Genomic DNA, 7,739 nt, shown 5'->3' with positions numbered 1-7,739 from the left:
TCCCAATAAACTAAAAATAAACCTATTAGAAGAATTTGACAGTTGACTTATCATCTTTAAAATCAAACAAATAATCGTTACAATTACAAAATCGATAGTCGATCTGTTTGAAGAATCGTCAAGATTGATATCAAACGATGATCGAATAAGCAAACGATACTACAGCTCGGTCATTGACCTCATTTGTCAGACAATCTTTGGCTTAACATCTAACATTCGACAATAGTAACCTATCCATTGGATAATAATTCATTGTCTTACTTTTTGTCCAACTAATCACTTTATTGTTTCACTATTATAATCAATTATTCGATTAAGTTTCTATAAACGCCCGCGTCGGCTATCTCTCGCGTCGTTCATTAGTTGAATGCTTATACGTAAATTTATTCAACTCAAATCATCGGCGTCTTTGTTCGTTTTTTACTTTTTAAATTTTAGTCGTTAAAGGAATCATTTTAATTCCTAATACATTTCAAGATATTTTTCCGAGAACAGTATTATATTCTGAATAATACTTAAATTTTTATCGTATTTTAGTCTTGTCCTTCTACTTTTTATGCAGAAGCTTCTATACAGATGCTTGGATATGATCCTTGCAGTTTGCGTGTGACCATTAAATCACATTTTATAAATAAAAGTCTTCAAAAATAAAGCTGAATCATTAAACTGTATACTAGTAAAATTAAAGTAAAACAAATATCTAAAATATATCGTTCCAATTTTTATTGTATCAATGAATTATTTAAAATGAACAAATGAATAAAATAATTTATTGTTCACGCATTAAAACAAAATCGTTTTATATCTGTCTATTTTATAAGCTATATTAACAAAGAAGCCGTGAACCGACTTCTGTTCCAATTTTAAAAAGAAATAAATGATTGACGACTTTATTAATTACATTAATTGACTTTAAAATGGCCGACTTAATATAGTAACGGTTAAGCTGATGTTCGGTCCGGACTACCCACGATGTTTTACATTTATAACCTTTCCGCTCATTAACCGGCAGTCCTCGATTAAGTCGTAACGCGTCTTATAAACCTACTTGCATCAATTAATTTTATCCCCTATAAAATTTACTGACTTAGTCATCGTGATTTTTGCGATAAAAAGAATAGTTAAAAATTGTATAAACAAAAATAATACGGGGTTTCTTAACCTTAAAATGTAGCATGTAATGCGAACTAACCTCATAGCATTTTTGTAATAAATTAATACCAGCTTGAAACTTTCACGCGTTTTTGAGAAAAAGGGTCTTGACAGACAGACAGACGGACAACAAAGTGATCCTATAAGGGTTACGTTTGTTTCCTATGAGGTACGCAACCCTAAAAACGGTTCATTTTTTATATCATGAGCTGACTATACGTTCCACCAAAGAGCTCGGAGACTACCCTAAGTTAGGAGTGACTAGGCCTGAGCCTAGGTTGCTTGACTTCACTCATATCTTTAAATTTTGTCGCAGATATGTACAGGTTGTATTATGTTTTCCATCACCGTTAAAACGTCGGATAAATGTACATATAGAAATCGAACTCGAAAAACATTGATACATGGCGGGATTCAACTCAGGACCTGCAGAATACAAGTCAAGTGCTTAATCTCTGAGCTACCGAGGCTTTCGTTCATCGTTTAATGATTTACAAGTACTCGAATACCCTCTAATGCAAACAACATGCATTATATAACTACCAGTATTAATCTGATGTGGTTGTAATTCTAGTGCTAATTAAATTAAGGGTTCATTGAACCAAATTTATGATTCAAAAATCTCCAACGAAGTTCATTGCCTCTCGTGGTTATGATAAAAGCAGACTAATGATTAATGTATTATGAAACTCAGCTATCATTGAGTTATGAGATGACAGTCTGTGTGAAAACAAAAGAATGACCATTAAGAAAGCCTTAAATGGAATGTACAAAAATTGTTTATCACATTCCATTTAACAACGTTTAACAGCTTTTTAATGTTTTTTTGTATAAAAAAGAAGAAGCACGTACAAAACTTTACGGTCGTAAACGTTCAAACTTCCACCTGATCTAAACCCGCAGTGGTCGGTTAAACACCAAATTTTACTAATGTTACAAATGCGAATGTTTGGATGGGTGAATGGACAATTGTTACAAGATATCTCCAGAACCTTTGTATGGATTTCGACGCAATTTAGCAATGATGTAGTACATACTCTGGAAGGACACTTTGGCTACTGTAGCATTCGTTGTGCTATATTTGGCTCGTTCACGTACCGACACGTGTTGCCGGCTCAAAGGTCTGACATCGACTGACGTCCCCTCTCTCCGGCATGTACTTATGGCGTGTACGCTCGAGACAAACAACACTACGTTTATGCATACACTACATCCCTTCCTTTTTTTAATATATTTAATCTTGCTAAGTATAGGTACTTGTATTCTAAAACTATCAATTAATAGAATACAAGTATACATAAAATTCGATTTTCTAAGTTTCTCTACACTTCTACATGTATATCCATTTTGTAAGTTTAATAAACTTAGATTCAATAACATTTTTCTATAAATTCACTTAATAATTATTTTAACAACAACTGCATAGATATTTGTTACCATCCTATACTTATCTTCCAAGTTTCCATTATTTCTTCCTTCTATATGCTCTACTTCCTTCCATTTGTTATTTAGAACGCGCCAGTGTCCCTCAATTCATTTTAAATAAACTTATTTTCGTCTTGGCATTTGTCACGTTAAAATATTCCGAACTTCAATATCGCCATCAATACCTGTCTCTACCGTATGGGAAGCAGGATTTTAATTGACGCTTACTTTGTTATCTTTGTGTAAATTATTAATGTCGAAACCAAATATTTTGCTAAAAAGTAATGTTTAATAATTAACAGTACTTAAAAGTACTTAACAGTTTGAATGTATCCTAGACGTGATAATTTACGCTAGTAGTAATAATAAAATTTTACTCTGTACTATGAATGCTATGCACTGTAGACACAGTACTAGTTGGTTGGAACACCAAAAGCTGTAACTGATGTAACTGTGCCCGCGACTTCGCTCGCACGAAATACTGACTTGTATAGCATTTCAATCACTTAGGCTAATCACTTAATATTATTAAGTTTTATACTGAAACATATTAAACCCACTAAATACTCGCACAAAATTCACATATTCCAATACATCAAAATCAGTCCATGACAATGGTCCCAGGCTCCCGTCCATCAATGTACCAAACCTCATCCAAATTGGCCCAGCAGTTCCCGCTTGAAAGAAGGTCAGATAGACAGACAGACAGATGAAGCCACCCACGCATCAATAAGAATGTTCTATATTATGGAATAGTCAATGATAATTTTCTTTTTCTAATACTTAACCTGAAAATGACTAACTTACTATGTTAACAATTTAATGTTTCTTCTCCTTCAAAGATGTTATATTTTCTATTGAATGAAGGTTTCAAAAGTCAAGACTTATACCTTTTTTATATTTAATTACCAAATTTATTTCCCAGCTTATTTGAGATCTTTCAACCCACAACACAGAGTCACTGACGGTATTCAATTATGTTGAACTTTATATTTAACTTGATGTACAATATTTAAATGCCACTATAAGTTTTCAATTTATCAGATGTTCAACCTATATGTAACAATGAATTGCTAATGACTACTCTGAACATAGTAAAAGTCTTTTTCAATATAAGCGTAACATAAATAAACATAAAGAGACAAACTCTTTGTCCCTTCTTTTCACAGGTCAGCAAATGAACTTGTCATTGCCGTTTATTCTCTAATGTTATTTACAATCAAACAGTAGATATTATGTATGAAAATAGTTAAGTTAGTAGAACTAAGCGATAGCATTTTATTCCACAATCGTTTTTTTTCAGCTCATAATAATCCAAATGGAATGCCATTTAAAAGTAAAATTATATGTCAACAAGATCTCTCTGATTTTAAACACACTTTTAGGCGGTGTGCTAAAGTCGTTTTAATAAGTCCATAGTGCGATTTTGGTTCAGTATTTCATAAATCGGTATTTCTACTCCCTAAATTGAGTTTAAAGCCGTTAAAACTTAATTCAAGTTTACTCACCAATTTTTTGCGGGTTATTGATAACAAAATCCAGCTTCAACATACCCCGACTGCGACTAGTGTGTCCTCAGCGAGGAGTTGCCTTAACAGCGACTTTTACAATGAATTCCTCCATGACTTGGTCCAATAATTATGCTATAAATAAAGCTATTTCAGAAAGAAAACACTTACCTTTATTTATTATATTTTACGACAACTGTAGCATGTCATTATCAAAGAAAAACACGTTTCCGCTCTTATTTTTACCAAATTAGAGCAATAAAATCAATTTCAGATGTATTTTAAATACAGAGTCATCTATCGCCGGAAACGGAAACTACGTATCTGTTTCACAATTATTGAATCGAAATTCGTTTAGTGCACAGTACATCACGAGATTTGAACTTACATATACTCGTAGTTAATAGTATCTCTGGAAACTTCACCAATCCAGCATTAGCCACGGATTCGTTAATAAAGCCAATTATGATGACTTTAGTAACTGGCAATATAATATTAGAAATTGCGTTATACATATTGTAAATATTCATAACAAAACGTGACTAACAGTCAATCACATTTTATATAATTTTGTACTACGTATTTTGTAGTAAGGTGCTTATAACAGGGTTAAAAGAATTACTTCTCAAAAAGACAAAGGAATAGTCACTTACTTGAAAACAATATCGGACAATGTACATAATATAGTCGCCATTGATTTGACTTAAATTTACTTTACCTATTTACAAAATCTAAAATGTATTCAGGTAGCTTAGATTTAAATTGATTAACTGAACTTACATTTATAAAGATGACAGTAACAACTTATGAAGCTGTACTCCTTCGTTTGTTATACATATATCTCTTTCCACTCACTTTCGGCACAACAATTAGACTTGCTCGCCGAGTGCTGCGTTTATTAATCTGTAACTTCACAAACGACATGTTATTGATGATTTGTTTTGTTGATGGTTTTTCTAATTATAAAACATGTACTGTAGGCATATAGTTGATTAATAGTCATTATTTTGATTTTATTGTAGATAATGTATTTCCTCTCACCTTAATTTAGATACCTCTCACCTTAATTTAGTGAACAGTTTGCTTCACACAAATTTTAGCTTCAAACTTCTTACCACTCGTAATATCAATTTATCGATCAGGGTTTCAATCTTCTTAATTTATGTACTTGACAACTTTTCAGGCTGTAAATGAACTTATCGATTTAACGATTAGATGATCTAACCAATTTAATGGTCAGCCGTGCTGCTTTCACGTCTGTAAGACATGACTGATCTAACCAATTTAATGGTCCGCTATGCAGCTTTCATGTTTGCAAGACATGAATCATCTAACCAATTTAATGGTCAGCCGTAGTGCTTTTATGTCTTTAGACATGTTTTCATACTTGTAAGACACAAATCATCCAACCAATTTAATGGTCAGCCGTGGTGCTTTTATACCTGTAACACTTCAATGAACTAACCAATTTAATGGTCAGCCGTGGTGCTTTTATACCTGTAACACTTCAATGATCTAACCAATTTAATGGTCAGCCGTGGTTCTTTTATATTTGCAAGACATCAATGATTTAACCAATTTAATGGTCAGCTATACTCTGTAGACAAGTGCGAAAGTTCTTCTTCTTCGTCGTTACAGTTTTGTCAGATTGGTCATGGTCATCAAGTATCAATGACCTACTTTACCAGACGCCACCTAGTCGCTGCCTTTTTAGTACATTGGTGGTCCAAGGTATCTTCAGCATTCTTCTCCAGCACCACATCTCGAGCGCGTCTATCTTCTTTTTCTCCCTCTCGTAGGATCCACGTTTTCGACGCATAAAGGAATATGGAGAGTACAAGCGATCGTACAAACCGAGTTCTTTTTTCTTTGCATTCTTTGCAATTTCTCCATCGCTGACCTAGTGATTGCCATTCGTCGCTTTATCTCGTCTATACAACCGCCGCTGTTCGTGCGAAAGTTGAAAGCGAAAGTGCGAAAGTACTTACACTTTATTGGAGGTGACTGTACCTATGTTATTGAAGTTATGTATACACATAAGGTTGACCGAGATTAACATCGCCGAATGCTATTATCCATCTACACACTATTTGTCAACCATAGGTCGAAGACAGTCTTAAAAATGAATTTGATTATTGTTTTTGGTCGAAATCATGACAATATATGTATATGTCGTGGATATACTACCCTCGTAGTAAAGTAATGTTTATTTTATCATTGTAATAGTTCGATATTTTCTTTTCTTATTCATTATTCATTTCCTGCTTCATCAATAGACCGGAATTAATTTGTCGCTTGCACATGTATTTCGATGTGACATCGTAGTGCACTTTGTAGTGAACAACTTAGACGGACGAGCACAGCAATGAATCTGTTTCTCCGATAGTCAAATATTGTGATCTTATTTCGATATTCAATTGGTTAAGTTTACATTCCGAACCGTTTTTAAAATATTCACGGCTAGGAACAACTTAAGGCCACGTTTTACAAATAACTATCATATGTAAACAGAGAAGACTGTTGCTATTTTTGGCAATCCATTACCTACTATTTAATTTTTTTTTTTGTAAGGTAAGGCAAAATAATTTAAACAATACTTTGGTCCATCAACTACTTAAATGTTATTTTTTTACACATTGGTCTTCTCCTTCCTTTTTTTTTCAAATACAATTTATTTCCGTACTTACGGTTTTATCCTCGTCGCCAATGTAGCATTCGTTGTGCTATATTTGGCTCGTTCACGTACCGACACGTGTTGCCGGCTCAAAGGTCTGACATCGACTGACGTCCCCTCTCTCCGGCATGTACTTATGGCGTGTACGCTCGAGACAAACAACACTACGTTTATGCATACACTACAGCTACTATTTTTTTTTTACTCCGCGTGGACAAAGTCGCGGGTAACAGTTGGTATGTATATAAAATAGAGATATTTTATTCTTAATACGAGTCATGATTAGATAGAGATATCTAATCATGACTCGTATTAAGAAGGTAATGTTAAAAATTTTACAAATTATTATTTTTCTTAAGCAGATAATGAAACCTACAAAACTTTTTGCTCCTTACTCTTTCCTATGCGGGTATTTTATAGTATAATACATTTAACTACATTAATCAATATATCCTTCCCACGCCAGCGCTAATTCGACTCCATATTAGACAAAAAACTACGAGAAACAATAACTTTATACCTTTAACTTATGACATAAAACTCACCAAACGGTAAGCAGAAAACTTTAGAAAACTGTCCACTGAGCAATTTCCTTATACGATCGAAATTTTCATCTTTGCCTGAATATTACAAACTTCTATTATCATCTGATTATACGAATAAGAACCTTATTGTTTAGGAACAAGAGTAAGAAATAGGCTAAATTATTTTTGCGGTTATTACGAAAGAAAGTTGCTAGGGTAAGTAAGAAAAAAGTGTCAAATTGATAAAGCAGTAGGGTCACGTTCATGTCGAACGCCCAGTGACCGGAGTCAGTTTCGTATAACTAAACCAATCAGGCGGCCATTGTCTCAGATAATACGGCGTGTATCGGCCCGTCCGCGTCCGCGTTGTTGTTTTGAGACGTGATCAAACACTTTGATCTTTGCTATTGTGTTTTCAGACATCGCTTCATAATATCCTCGAATAGATACGAGTAT

The 7,739-nt window shown here is 33.6% G+C and overlaps 1 long non-coding RNA gene across 1 annotated transcript; it reads right to left on the bottom strand.

Annotated features, from left to right (window-relative positions):
- Nucleotides 1–2,610: 2,610 nt before the first annotated feature.
- On the bottom strand, nt 2,611–6,671 carry LOC106122282 (uncharacterized). The gene is made up of 3 exons (XR_001228092.1): nt 5,148–6,671; nt 4,866–4,994; nt 2,611–4,220 (listed from the first exon to the last, which is right to left on the bottom strand). It is a non-coding gene; the product is annotated as an uncharacterized LOC106122282 (long non-coding RNA).
- Between the last annotated feature and the right edge of the window lie 1,068 nt (nt 6,672–7,739).

Source organism: Papilio xuthus, unplaced genomic scaffold (genome assembly GCF_000836235.2).
Source record: "Papilio xuthus unplaced genomic scaffold, Pxut_1.1 DF826933.1, whole genome shotgun sequence".
Lineage (NCBI taxonomy): Eukaryota > Metazoa > Arthropoda > Insecta > Lepidoptera > Papilionidae > Papilio > Papilio xuthus.
This window is presented reverse-complemented; position numbering and strand designations above follow the sequence as displayed.